Source organism: Dermacentor albipictus, chromosome 9 (genome assembly GCF_038994185.2).
Source record: "Dermacentor albipictus isolate Rhodes 1998 colony chromosome 9, USDA_Dalb.pri_finalv2, whole genome shotgun sequence".
Taxonomy (NCBI): domain Eukaryota; kingdom Metazoa; phylum Arthropoda; class Arachnida; order Ixodida; family Ixodidae; genus Dermacentor; species Dermacentor albipictus.
The window spans coordinates 69419848-69434257 of NC_091829.1; the positions used below are offsets into that span (position 1 = coordinate 69419848).

The window sequence follows — 14410 nt, forward strand, 5'->3', positions numbered from 1 at the left end:
TAAAGCTTCTTGCGTGGCCGTGTAATGTTTCCGAGAACATTCGGCAAGTTTGCGACCCAATTCTGCCAACTCTTATTTGCTGAGGATACGTTTTAGCGTCATTCGTAAGCTTGCTTTCGAACAGCCACCGCAAGCTAAGTAAGGGAAAGCGGACCAATCGCAGACGCCGGCGCCACCCTCTTCATTCAGTTATCGACTTTCCGTGCATTCCTTCGACGCTATGGAATCCCTCTCCACTTGAGCGCTCTCCTGGCCTCTTGTCAGCCAATTAGATACCACAAGCCGCTCAGTGTAGTCAATGTTATTTGTTTTTCAAGCAAGCAAAAGTGACCTCCTATGAACGAGGAGAGCGTTTGATTGGTCTGTTCAGACAACCCTGCGTGTGACCGCCCGGTGCTTGCGTTGGCGGTTACGCAAATTTGACGTCAGGAGATTGGAATAAAAACATATTGGAATAGTTTTACGTTATAGGGCCCCATGATGACTGTTGTTGTTGTGGTTGTATTTATTGTGGTTGTTGTTGTTGCCGCTGCTGCTGCTGCTGCTGTTGTTGTTGTTGTTGTTGTTGTTCGTGGTAGGGCAAACCTCAACAATGTGTCTGTCCCGTCACTTGCCGAGGCCCTATTTAGCAGTGCAAACTGTTGCGGGTTCGAATCCCGCATGACGCGGCCACATATCGATCGGCATGACTGCGAAAGCACTCGTGTATAACGACATTCGGTGCACGTCAAAGAACGGCATACGATCAAAATTATTACTGGGCTCCCTAAACTTCATCTCTCGTAGCCGCTCGGTTGCCTCCAGGACGCTGGAGATCCAGCAACGAGATGGAATAGACGACCTCTTTCTCAACTCTTGCGCATTGTCATTCGTGTGTTGTTCTTGTCATTTCATTGAAGTTTGTTGCCGTCACCAATCGGTGCCATGGTCTCCTTTCGGAATGCACACGACAAATTACAGATTCCTCCTCCCAGAAAGTGACCACAACGACGGTGAGTCGTGAGGTGACGAGAATGCGCATGGCCGACTAAAATGTACAAATATATGTACCTCTCAAGCGTCAACACGGAATGGAAGAAGAGAGGAAGAAAGTTGGCAACCAAGTACGGGGTAGTTGAAAGTGTAGTTAGACAACGGAGGATTCATCAGAAACAAAGCAAGAGAAACCGAGGCAGTGAAATGGATGCAAGGAATAGAAACAAACAAAATAAGATACCGTGGGTATTTAAATAACGACAAGCAAGAAATCGGGAAGGAAAATCTGTATAATCACGCAATAGGAGTGCCTTGCAATTTGAGGCCCAAGCAGGCTTTCTGAGGACAAAAATAAAGTATACCTGTCGGAGCAAATATTCTTCACAGGATGCGGCATGTGTGTGCTCCAAAAAAAAAAAAGGCTGGATGTTGCACAGTGAAGTGCTGGCAGACCAACTCAGGGCTGTCCAGAGGGCCCGTCTGAGGGCAGAGGGGCTCGGCGCCTCTGTACCAACGTGGGAGCGGCACGCATCAGTCCCAGACTGATCCCTCAGGACCTAAATAAAGTTCTCCATACCATACCATACGGCTCGGCACATCGTAATGGAATGCCAAGATACTAACCAAGCGATGCCCGCATGGAGTGTACACCTTCCGCAAGCATTGGGATTCGAAGAAGACGGAAGGATTCACAGGTCAGCGCTCGAGATAAGTTGGAGACGATCAGAGCATTGGTGGAAGAAAAGAATTGGTAGAGATTGATCGAGCAGGAGTCATTGCAAGTGTAAATAATGGCATAGAGTATTGACAGATGCTGTAAATACGAAAGTTAAGCACGAGATCAGATAGGCAAAAGGCTTGACAGCGATAGCTGTAGGAAAACCTCATTAACGGACTATTTCTCGACACCCGGTTTCACCGGGAATCCAGTAATCATCACAGTCGTCATCATCTCGTCGGCGCTAACGGGAAAACTAGAAATGAAGATGTGCAGTGTTACGGGGCTAGAGAAGGTTTGAATTGAGGGAAGCTCAGTGTGAAATTGATATCAAAGAACTACTTGGGAATATGAAAGAAAGTAAGGGGCGTTTCGACAGTGGTCTAGAATATGCACAGGAATAATAACGACTCACAGTGAAGGAAAGTAACTGAGTAGCCCACCAGCAAGTTTGTGGCTTGTATAGTAAGCAACATGGCCACCAAGAACGCTAAGCACAAAGTCAGATAGGATGAGACAATCTCTTGTGTGGCGGCAATGAAAAAAAAAAGGCAGCGAGAAGTTAAAACGAAATCAGGAAATTAATAAATTGATGACAACTCAAAGGCAAGTTCTCTACTATTCGAAGCGATATCAGTACGTGCTTTGGAACGCGTACTTCGGCGGGAGCTATACACCAAGGAAGGAGCACGTGTTTGCTGCAGTAAAACAAGGCAATAGATGGAACATGTTGCATTATAATGTGAGGATAATTACACAGCTGTCTGTTTAGGCTCCGCTGACCTACATGAAGCCCTTGGGTTCAACATAAAACATGTCCGCAATAAAGAATAGTAAAAGGCGGTCAAAGGTTTGATGGCAGAAATTAGGAGCACTACAAATAACGGGGGCGTACAAAAACGAAGTTCCCAATAATAGTCCAGAAAGATCGTTGCTGTGTATTTTCTTTTTTTTACAGAGAAGCTGTTCAGGGCTACTTTCCACACTATCATGTCCGCGTGTACAAAAAAAAAAATCCCGAATATAGTGCGATGCCGGGCCGACCCGCGGCGGAGGTGACGCAGGCGGTAAACACTCCTCATACGGGGGCCGATCCAGAAGATAGCGAAATGCCACGCCAACCCCGGCGGAGGTGCAGTTCGCCATTAAGGGGCCCAGGTACACTGTTTCGCTGGTCAACCTTCTTCACAGACTGGAAGGGCACTGAATTTTTTTTCTGTGAAAAAATAAGATAGGCAAGACATTCGGCGAAGTAAGAAGCTTGGTGGCGCCAGCCAGCACCCCCATTTACAAAGGAGGCGCTCATAGGATCCATCCGTCCGTCCATCCTGTCAGGCATACGTTACACTGTTAATTATGTATACTTGACATATATATTTTTATGGAAAAAGGTTGACGAGACATTAAATACTAGGCTAATAAGTATCTATATATTACTTGGTTGGCTGAGGCAGCCTAGGTGACTATTCGCCACTGCCAGGTTTCGAAGGTGATGCTAATAAATCAGCATCAAGAGTTGACACGGTCGCGCTGCTAAGCAAGCTTTGAGACTTTCGGTCGCCACACCCACTCAGAGAGCGTGCCGTGCAATCATCTTCGCCGCTGAACTCTGTATAGACTGCACAACTACGAAACACACCGTGGGAATACGAAGCAACAACATTGGCGACACTTTAAAAACTTTTATTCCGGGCGTACCCACTGTAGCATATAACTATCGGGCATGAAGAAAGGGCAAGTGGCCTGTGGTGTCGACAAGATTGTAAGCCATTTTCCGGTTAGTTGGGAAGGTATCCCCAATTGTTTTTCGCCCAGCGGTAGCCCCACTTTCTGAGCGGCCCTCGGTGGTTTACCCCGGATTTTTCATCGATGGATCCAAGGGGTACACCGCATGTTGTAACAATGCAGGTGCTCGCAGCATTGACTGTTGTCGAAGCACTGCAACGACAAACAAAACGAAAATGGCACCAGTGAGAATACCGCAGCACATTTGCATATAAAGGCATGTAAAGGCATATAAGGGCAGTGAATACGTTAGTACCATCACTCGTATAATGCTCGAAGCGGTCACGCAAACGAACTCTTCCAAAGAACAGAAAACAGAAAGACTCTCAGAACTTTTCTAAACTTGCTATTCTATTCAACATGGATGTGGTCTACTTCTATTATTGCTATCATAATTTATATATTATAATATAATCAATATATAATTTAAATAATATAAGTATAGGTCAGAGCGCAGGCCCCCTATCAGAAAATCTATCTTCATTATTTCATCCATAGCTATATAATGCATTCCATTCCGGAAAATTTTCTATGCCACCACTCGCGCCCATATCCCTGCTGAGGTGTTCGACGAAAAATTTAAATGTAGGGATTCAGCCAGAAGCAGCACAGAGATAATTCTTTTTATTTGTTCTCTTCAATAAATGTTTTTTTTATCTTTCTGTTCTATCACACCATCTCGTTCGCTAGTGTTCCGCGACTGCTGTTCTTTTCCGCTGGCACCAAATCCCCAACATTTAAAGACCACCGACTATCTGTACTACGCGTTATGTGTCCGGCCAAAATCTATTTTGTTTCCTATTACCCTTGTAACTCCCAATGTATAATCTACGCTACGCTGAGCTTGTTCTCTCAAAATTCTTATTCAGACACACAATACTCTACACGCAGCCTACTGTAGCGTTTCGGACACGCTACAAAACAAAGTATAATGCTATTTACTAGGACAAAAATGACAAAGAAATCTTCTGTAATAAATTAGCAGTGTCAGTTAACAATACAACAAAATGGAAGCAATATAACATCTGGTATTATTGCTACGTTAGTTATTATTATTACAATCACAAAAGTCGGTTGTTAGGATGAAGAGTTGTATAAGATAGTTCTTAAGTAGTGACTACAGTGACGTCGCCCCGTACTTTAACATCAGCACTACAGTGACGGGGCCCGGCACTTTAACAACAACACATTAGCGACAGGGTCGGTATTGGGGGCGAGGACTTATGGGGTCGCCATCTGTCGCAAGCGCCTCACTTGCGTAGTCCGAGGGATAACGCGGCGCGCTCCGCACAGGTGAGGCTATCGGCCCTAAATAAAGGTACTGCGCGGGAGCCCTCCTGGACACTTTTGCAAGTACTCTCGAAATGACGGAAGTATTTTACCTTTAAGATAATAATCTTGGACAAACGGAAAGCACATAACGGTCTTCTCTTTATCTACAACGTGCAGTAAGCTGGGACACTGCGCGCGGTCGCCACAGTCGATTTCCCCCAACCGGTTTCTTGCGTTAAAGACAGGCAATCGCCGAGAGAAAACTATGTGAAATATTTTCTTACAGTGCGCTGTCTGTGTAACAAAACGGAGCACAACAGAATGAAGCTTCAATGCAGCTCAGGTTCATGGCGACCGACTGCGTGTCGGCATGCATGACCATGCACTAAGTCTCACTTTCGCTGCGGGCGCGTTTACGCATCGCGCTGTGAGCTTCAGGCAGCCGCATGCGAAGATTCGACAGTACGCAAGCAAGCAATGTTGCATGGCCACTGTGAGAGCTGTTCAAAAATAATTGTGTTATAGCTAGGGACTTCGATGCATATGACAGTCGACTTGTGATGTGCCGTATTTTCTTTTGTTCTAAAGTCTCGGAAGCTTCAATATCAATATTTCTGAAGTTGCACATCACACTGTATGCTTATCGGTCTTCTAAGTGAGGAATTACCGGCTGCTTCTTTTTGTTAATCCAGTACAATAGTCATTGTCTATTGAACATGAACATATGCCATGCCTTTTCTGAATGTGCTTTTTACCGTTCCCTTTGCATTCCAGTGAAGTTTCCTTCTCTCTTTCTTTGTTATTATCATCATAGATGTTACATTGCATACGCAAAACGCTGTTGGACCCAAGAGCCGCAGGCTAGCGGATGGGTCCGGATATGCGAAATATAAAAGATATACGGTACAAGCCTAGGGTGAATAATACAGAGGATGAACAACACATTAGCACATCAAAAACTGAAAAAAAAAGATTTTTTTTACAGCATGCATAAAAATTATCACCAGTTACATAAATTATCAAACAGCAAGGAATAGAACGCCAAGCAAGGACACAGGCACCAAATCAGTGGTTTATAGCTAACAAATAGTGTTTTGCCAAAATTTTGTGTTTCTTTTGTTTCGGAGGATATGTTGTTCCTTGTCTTAACTCCAACAAATTCGAGCAGTCTTTTTCCATATCCATTATGTACAGGAGGCAGGTTGAAATTTCTAGCCGCGTTACTTACTTCTGGTAAAACGTGATGTTGAAAAGAATATGGTCACAGGGAAAGAATAATTACGTTACCTGTTTAGTTACCTGTTTCATGCTCACGCATAAGATCGAATGGCAATATGTTTAGTTGATTGAACAGCGGCCTGCTGGGTGTATCGGTTCTCGAGCGCGTCATGATTCTGAATGCCCGCTTTTGTATGCGACCAAGCGGAGCATAACAGAATGAAGCTTCAATGCAGCCGCGCCCCATCGCTGTAGTGCAGATGTTAAAGTGCCGGGACTCGTCACTGTAGTCACTATTTATGTCTTAACTTGGTTCTTAAGTACATGCTCGGTGCCTGATGGTTTAATGGTTTTGGAATACAATTCTACAGTGCGATTCTCGCAAATGTGGTAGCGAACTTACCTCAGTTTGTGCGCACTTTAGGTAAAACACAGTTATCGAGTTCAGAGAACCTGGTAACGTTAGTATTTACAAAAAAATTTCAGCGACAAGGCCATATGTATCTGCATTGTTATGAAATAACTTGTACATCACAATTGATAACTTCAACTGAAAGACCTGATGAAGTGGATGAATGTGTAAACTGCAATAAAGTGGCGTTGCATTGGATAAGAAGTGGCTAAAAGTCACGTGACGAAGCGCCTGATTTTGCAGGCGTTCAATTTGGCCGAGCTGTGTTGCCCGATGCTGATGCGCAATAAGATAAATAGCTGGGAATGTGCGCGTAGGGAATGGATAACGTGCGTCTGAAAAAAAAATGAGTGAGTTTTGATTATAGCACGTATTTCAAAACAAATCTTACGGACAAGCGATTGCGCATGAAGATTGAATTTCAGGTGCATGTATAAAACTACAACAAGAAACTTTGTGGTCTCAGATTTAGCTGTTTGGTCGTCAAGACACAGATATAGATTCCGAAGTTAGCGTCGGGAAGAAATGCTTGTCTGGTAGTTGTGGCAGACGGCTCGCCACAAACAAAGCAAGCAAGGTGAAAAAATAACATCTGTAGCCGCCAGTTTGTGCGGTGAGGAGGTACAGGTCCCTGCAATTGCGTGTTTACAAGTTGCTAAAGGATGTGAAAACTTCTACGACAAAAAGAAGTTGGCGGCAAACTAAGTGGAAGCTCATCTCCGAGGCCGAATCACCGGTGCTCTGCGCCAATTAGTGGCGGTATTTCTGCCTCAAAAGAACGATCATCATTTACACTTATTTCTTCGCCCTGAACTATAAGTCAGAGGGCCTAAAGCAGCAACGTTCTCAGCGCAGACGACAGCAGCAGCGGACACCACTTTGTGTGCGAAGGGCACTTTTGAGAACAGTTCCTCAAGAGCGGTTTCACTCATGTGGTTGATTAAGAGATGTCTGCCTAAGATGAAGTGACATGGCGCTCCCGTTCATCTCTGTAACATGGCGCCCAAGAAAAATGTGCGGAGCATTCTTTGCGACTGCGATCACACAACGCGATTAAGACCGCAGACACTCTGAGAAATCACAGCAACCAATACGAAGCCTGCGCACACTGCGACGACTTCGCCGATATCTGTGTCGGCGCTTGCATACGTGTTACCGCACGCTTACAGTCTCTGGAAGTGAAATGTTCTTCGGCTACCGCCATTTCTGCTTGTGCGAAATTAGACTGTCGTCACGTTTAATAATGTTCGATTGGATGCGCTTGAGTTCCTGGGCAACGAAGCGACAGCTGCACTATGACCCTGCAGGAAAGGTAAGTTCACTGGTTGCCGAAATAGACAAAGATGTTGCCAGTTACGGCATCAAAGGCGGGGATAGATTTTTCGGAAAGCTTTAGCAAAGGGGAAGGACACGGACCTAATTATGCGGATGCATTAAATTCAGCTCAAAGTGCGACATCCTGGCTCCAAACTGTCTTTACGCACGCCATGATGCCTCGGTACATAGTTAATATTGTGCTGGTGAACTATGATAGGTCGTGGGTTTGGATATACCTGCAAAGGTGGCCGCCTTTTGATGGGGTTGCAGTGCAAAACGCTCGGATACTTAGGTTATAGTGCACGTTAAGAAAGCCCATGGATATAGGTTAGATTATTGAGCAGTGAGGTTTGGCACCTCGAAGCAAACAGTGCCAGCGCATGGCACCTCCATAGAGTTTCTCACTATATTACCTAGAAGGGCATCTGGCACTGCTTCGCTGTGGTATGCATGGGAATGCCGGCATATTGTGACTTCGGATTGGCATCGTTCTCGGAGAGCCAGGACACCTTGAAGACGCGCCTGGCAAGCACCGTTTCGTTTGTCACAATGATTCATTCTCACGTGAAAAGGTCTTTTAGCTTTAGTATTACACAAAAACATGTTTTGTTTCATTATGAAAGCCTTTTATTACATGTACAATTATATGAAATGTAGTAAGTGTCAGCGAGCCGCTAAAGTTGGACAACAGACGACAAGATTCGCGCTCGCTTTGGAACAGTTTGTCGTCTGTTCTCGCTTTTCTTCGCTTGGTCATGCATTTTAGGTGAGTAAACATCATTGTAAGATGTAATATGGGTGAATGAAAACTCGTTCTCAAGATCTTACTTTGAGAACTCGTTATTTTTGATAGCCGCATCCACGTTTTAGACGAAGCCTCTTACAACACCAGCCAACACAAGCCTCGCAGACACACATACCGTCATTCCCATGAAAGCACAGCGCCCCTTAGAAAACTTCCATAGATGGTTCTGCCAGATTTCCCTTTAAATGTTATAGGGAAGAACTCTATGCGCACACCAACAATGGAAGCTTATGGTGTTGGACTGCTGAGCACGAGGTCGCGGGATCGAATCCCGGCCACGGCGGCCGCATTTCGATGGGGGCGAAATGCGAAAACACCCGTGTACTTAGATTTAGGTGCACGTTAAAGAACCCCAGGTGGTCGAAATTTCCGGAGTCCTCCACTACGGCGTGCCTCATAATCAGAAAGTGGTTTTGGCACGTAAAACCCCAAATATTATTATTATTATTAACAATGGAAGCCAAAAGGGCAGGCATTGCGAACCATAATTTCCTTCAATAATAACTATAAGTGGGAACCCTGGCGCTGCAATTGTTCAGCCACTATCGGAATGATGAGTATAGCCCATGGATCTGTCTGATCTTCGTGCTTCTGGATTGAGAGGTTCTTGCGGCTTTGTCTATAACGTACCTTGTCTACCTTCGCTGTCCTAAATTTCGGAGCAATCTAATACTTCTTCAAAGTGCGGAATACTCGGCGAACGCAGACAATCGCTGCTAATTGCAGCGGTTCGAGGAGGCCCAATCGAAACTCTCCAAGCGTTCCAGCCTGCTGGCTTGCCTCACCGAGATATTCATAAAGGCTTTCTACCGGCTGGTCGATGCACGCGTCCACGGCGAAAGGTTTAAACGTTGGGCATCTGTGCTTGTAGAGGTCCCGCGTTCGAATCCTGCCATCGTACAATTTTATTAATGTTCATTAAATGATTTGTTACACGTTGATTTGTTGAGAATGGCGAGTTTACAAAGTCACGAAGCCGTTTAAAGCAAGAAGGACGAAGTATTAGGCAAATCCATGTACTCTCCCATCATTTCCATGCTGGCTGAACCCAAGGAGGTTTAATAAAAGAATTTCTGGAGGGTAGATGCCGTATCAAAGGTGAAGCCGAACCACCGTCATCTTACCATAGGCAAGAAGTAACACCATCAAATATCAAATCGAATATAGACCCTTCTCATGCTTACAAACAGCATTCCCAGAAGACTTCCGGTTAAGCCCTCTGGAGCAACAGAAGTTAAATTAGCCTAAATATTTACGGAACCCTCCAGCTGGCATCACTTTCGCAGTGACGTTGGAATTCTCTACAAGTGAATTTGTTGGCGTTCAGTGCAACAATAAAAGCTCGTACATGAGATCGCACATGCGGCAGTTTCTTTATATCTGACCAAATCAATAATATGTGCCCACAGGAAACTCTGCGCAAAATACTTCCTTTTTCTTGGCTACCTTGACTGTCAGAAATGCATGACCGGAAGTTTTCTGGGGTCATGAATGCACTGCTGCCCCAGCGTGGACACAAAAAGGTCTATACACAGCATCTTTTTTCCTCTCTGTGCTATTTCCTATGCTGAATTTAGCCGTGCAGATATAGTTGGACGTCATTATTTCTGTCACTGCTTTGGGATAGAAGCTAAACGTTTGTTTCTTTAATTTTCTGATACGTCATGATATTATTACGCATCCGAAGATAACATTTTAGGAAATAACTACGAGCTTTTATTTTCACATGCCCCTAGCGCTTGAAATACCTGACCAAAAGGACACGTGATCTGTCAGAATTTTCCGGTGTCGCGGCCATCTTTCAGAGTAGAAGTAAACACAAACTGTGGCTTCACCTGTGCTGCTGAGAAACTACGGGGACTGCCACCCCAGATTGATTTTTTTAACTTCCTTGGCTGAACCGCCCCGCTTGCCATTCCCGTAGACATTAGCGCCGGCATTCCATCTGGTAATTATTGTATGAAACTCTAGGCTGCGAACCACCAACTTGCTGAAATAAAGGGTCACTACCACGCGTTTTTAAAAGGATAAAAAAAACGTTTGCAATCTCTATAGACCTACAGGCAACCTAAGAAATACAAACAAGCTCCACCCACAATAAACCCAGTGGCCCCTACCCTTCACACCTGAAAGATTACGAAGCCAGCAGAAGTCCGCTGATGGCTTGATGACTTTGTTTTGCCGATGTAAATGCTAGGCTGAATGTGAAAAATAAAAGTTCTTTGTTTCAATCTAAAATATTACCTTTGGCTTAGAGACGATATCAGGATCCCTCACTATATTTACCCGAGACCTTCCGGTTTCATTCCGATGTGCTTTCTGGTTGCACATCGTGTGCTTGTTTTTCTTAGCTTGGAGTGTATTATTTTTTTCTCAATCTTGACTCATGAATTCCTTGTTCAAATCCCCCCCCCCTATTTTTTTTTCCTTTCCTCGCCATTCTTACGCTGTCCTGATTGCTTCGCTGGAGCGCATATTGTACAGAGGTCAGGGCCTCAGTCAGGCGCATGCTAGCGCCTTTAGGCCTGACCCTTCTGGTTTTCTTGAAGCAAACTGGAAAACTTGTGATTAAAAGAAAACATTCGCTCATAGAGTGATATGCGCGGGGAAAGCTGCCGCTTTGAGTACGCAATACCACTTGGCGTCAGCGAAGTAAAAAAACCTAATTGTCTGAAGCATCTCTACAAATTGTGTTTGAGTAGAACAGCGCGCATACCATTCATTGTTTTTGTTATTCTTAGGTTGGCACCGAATATAGACAGTGTGACCAAGAACCTGCGATTCAGCTACCATTCCCCTGCACGCTGTATTGAGGCCATTATTTCGTACAACAGATACCTCGCGTCGTTCCTGCGGCTTTCACATAGGCCCCTACATTATGTCCCGCATATGACTTCACAAACCAGCGCGGGAAAACGACATTGGACAATTGCGAATCTCGTGCACCCGTGCACCCCTCCCCCCCCCCTCCCCACTCCTTAAACATTTAGCAAACGGGTACATGGCGGATGTTAACTCTTCCCGCCCGTCGTATTATCGCTGCTTCGTTGCCCTTCCGTAGGTGCGTCAGACAACCGCAGCGCAAATGAAAGGCACGTAAAAAAGAAGGGAAAGATATGCAATACCCACGATATTACCGCTCTATAGTTGAGAACAAACGTTCCCTTGAGGTAGAATGTACATGATTCGCTGTAAATCGCTGAAGACGTCACTCTATAAGTAGAATGCGTTAATGGTGGGTGGTCTACTTACATAGGCGATCTATACTCTCTCGGTTGTCTGCTAAGCTGAGACATCAAAACGCGCAACGAATACCGGCACAGAAGACGATGGAGCGAGTGCTATGATAAAGCGCTGTGATGTTCCGTGGCCACCTGACTACATTCTGCGTCACCAAACCTGCACCTCCCGGGAATCGAAACGAACGCAGGTTCGCAGAACATCTATTGTAGTGTGGTACTACAATGTGTTAATGCTTTGCTAAAATAAAATGTTTTGGTCCCCCGTCTTAACACGTCCTAATAAGTATGAACCGACTAGTCCAGCAGCAAGTAGTAGGGTATTATTTATTCGCTATGAGACCCGCTCATCATTTTTCCCAGGGTTCTGATGTCCAGGACGTTACGCAAAATACAGAAGACGCCAATTTTCCTCTCGGGACCCCTTCAAGCATAGCAATTGAACGCCCAGTACGACACGGACAACGCCGCCTGCGGCAAATACTTTAGCTACCACCATCACGTTGAACCATGTAATACAATACTTACCCCCTGTGAGACGTTACCGCAGCCATAAAAGTCACCCATAAGATCGCGCTCTCTTGCTGGCCGAGATCCCGGTGTTGTCATCCCTCGCTTTAGAAAAGAACACACATGAGCGTCAGTTCCGGAAATTGGTGATCATAGTGAAAATGACCGTCCTGCAAGTTTAAAATTTCAGGTACCGGTGTTGACTCCTTTGTTACTGATTATTAGCATCGTTATTACATCTGATGGTTCTTGCACGTTGAAGTGCGATGTGATTTTATATACATATACATATATATATATATATATATATATATATATATATATATATATATATATATATATATCTTCGTTTTTAATTTTACTACGCCTGGGCGATAAATTCGCCGACTTCAACAGTGTGTTGAAAAAGACAGCACGTGTACACGAAAAAACTATCCATGCTGGCAATCGGGATTTCGAACATTACCTCTGGCTTGCTGCCAATAGAAAACAGCAATTAGGAAAAAAATAATTAGCGAAAATCGGTAAGTTCGGCCCCCAAATGCGCACAAATAGGTGAGAAGAAACGAAAAGTCGGGTTCATACCACTTCGGCGATTATGTTCGATGCGCAAACTAAGAAGAGGCTTCCCACAAAAGTCCACAGCAGCAGTGTCATTTTCAGGCCTTTCGTATCACAAAGATATTCTGCGCACACATGAGAAAATAGTCAAAAACTGATCCGCATTTCAAATATACTCCTCATTTGCATACATAGAAAAAGTAGGTATTTGTATAATTCTTGTACATATAAATCAGACTCGTATTTCATCTTCAACTGCATTACGTAATCAAAGTTGAACATAAACAACACCAACATTTATTACGCAACACTAACATGTAATATTTTCATAATCCGATCGACTTCACCGATTCTTGACGTGCCTACTGGAGATGTTGTGGGTCGTCAAATATTATCTGCGATTGTTTCGAGTTAAACGATGTTGTTGTTTTACAAGGGGTTTCGGTACAGTAACTAGGTCTGACACCAACAGCAGCCGCGACATTTGTCAAACTCGACGAAGTGTTGGAAAAGTCACTATGTGTCGTCCTCGGGCTACAAGGGTTTTTGTTTTTTGTTTTTTGTTAGCTGCACCGATTTTTTTTGAAAATTTCCGCTGGCACACAGAACAATTCTAAACTTTGAGCTAAATTTCTCAATGAGGGGGCCGCTACTTCTACGAGAAAGTTAAATGCCTAATTGAATGAACATATGGTCGCACTAACGAACTCTTTCAGTTTTTTCGTGGCGTAGTGGTTTAGCTATCACGCCTCTGTGCTAAAGGCCTTGTGTTCGAATCCTGCCTTTGAACAATTTTAATAATGTTGATTTAATTATTTGCAACGCGGTACTTTCTTTTACAAAAAAACGCTCACTTTGCAATGTGACGAAGCCATCGAACGCCGAAATGACGAAGTCTAGACAAATTCGTGCGCCACCCATTATTCCCATCCCGACAGAACTGCTGTGGTCGCAGCTCCCGCAGACGCTGAAGACACGGTTCCCTATGATAATTGTATTAAACTCTATAGGCACCACCGCCAATATTAGAGCTGCAAGTCTATGCCTCAAGTTACAGCTGAAAGTATTAGCCTCGCAAGGAAAACGTAGCATTGCGTTCTCACGACTGACCTTTCCTTCGAGCCCGCTCTGCTCCAAACTGCGCAGTGTCCTGTAGAAGTGCTGAAGTGCAAATGTGCTTGACGTGCTCACTATCCTAGCCCCACCACCTGTTTTTGACGCTGCTGCGGGACCATGAAAAAGTGAAACTGACCTTCGAAGCGGCGTATGAAAAGCGAGTGGAAACTTAATCCACCTCTAACGATACTAGCGCAATAGAAGGCGCCTCGTTTACGAGCGAACGTTATTGCATCGAACAAAAAGTTCTGCGCGACATTTCTCTCTGCGCATCGTTTCGCGTGCATGCTTTGTTGCCGCGTTTTATTAATTGTGCAGACTTTTCGTGCGTGTTCGCGCACGAACGTTACAGCCACCGCCTGCTGACTCGGCAGAAAGAGCATATCCGCACGTCTCTCCTTTACGGGCGAGATTAGATTGCACGCCTTAAATGCTCGTACGTGTTCCCTCTCTTACAGATTGATTTAATATATTTTTTTTTA

General features: G+C 44.6%; 1 protein-coding gene and 1 long non-coding RNA gene across 15 annotated transcripts in view; one reads left to right on the forward strand and one right to left on the reverse strand.

The window, feature by feature from the left end:
- Positions 1-14410, forward strand: part of LOC135908575 (E3 ubiquitin-protein ligase Topors-like) — a 323708-nt gene that overhangs the window by 257355 nt on the left and 51943 nt on the right. The window lies entirely within an intron of this gene.
- LOC135908593 (uncharacterized) lies at positions 3361-14082 on the reverse strand. The gene is made up of 4 exons (XR_010566366.1): positions 13923-14082; positions 12837-12937; positions 12270-12356; positions 3361-3631 (listed from the first exon to the last, which is right to left on the reverse strand). It is a non-coding gene; the product is annotated as an uncharacterized lncRNA (long non-coding RNA).